We start from the raw sequence: 635 nt of genomic DNA, 5'->3' as shown, positions 1-635 counted from the left end.
AGCACACGTGTGTCTTAGGCGGGCCACACACATATATATATATATATATATATATATATACAGTGCCATGCGAATGTATTCATACCCCTTCATTTTTTTGTTAAACTGCTTTAAATTACTTTTTTCCACATCAATCTATACTCCACATAATTGTAGAGCAAAAACCAGGTTTTTAGCATCTTTGCAAATTTATTAAAAATTAAAAACTATCTAATCTGGGACAGTTGAAATTTAGCTCATCGGTGTGGCCAAACTCAATCCTCTCCTCAGTGAAGACACATGAAAAAAACACCAAAAGGACCCTCAGACTCTGAGAGTTTATTCACACCTGTCTTGTTTGGTTTGATTGAATCAAACTTAAGTTCGCTTCACCCTTTGGTGCGGAACTTTTGGGCAGGTGTGAATACAGCAATCGCACTCGGGTGCGCACCAAACAACCGTACCGAGACCCAGCTGAAGAGGTGGTCTCGGTCCTCTTCCAAACGAACTCTGGTACGGTTGAATGGATGAACCAATGAATGGATGACCTTAAGCACGTGTGGTTTTGTTTACAGTTTCTGGTTCACTTGCAAAAAGGGCAGTGTGAAAGCGAACCACACCAAACAAAAAAAATCAACATTGTATTTGGTCCGGAC

Source organism: Sinocyclocheilus rhinocerous, unplaced genomic scaffold (assembly GCF_001515625.1).
Source record: "Sinocyclocheilus rhinocerous isolate Xijiao unplaced genomic scaffold, SAMN03320098_v1.1 scaffold433, whole genome shotgun sequence".
Classification (NCBI taxonomy): Eukaryota; Metazoa; Chordata; class Actinopteri; order Cypriniformes; family Cyprinidae; genus Sinocyclocheilus; species Sinocyclocheilus rhinocerous.
This window is presented reverse-complemented; position numbering follows the sequence as displayed.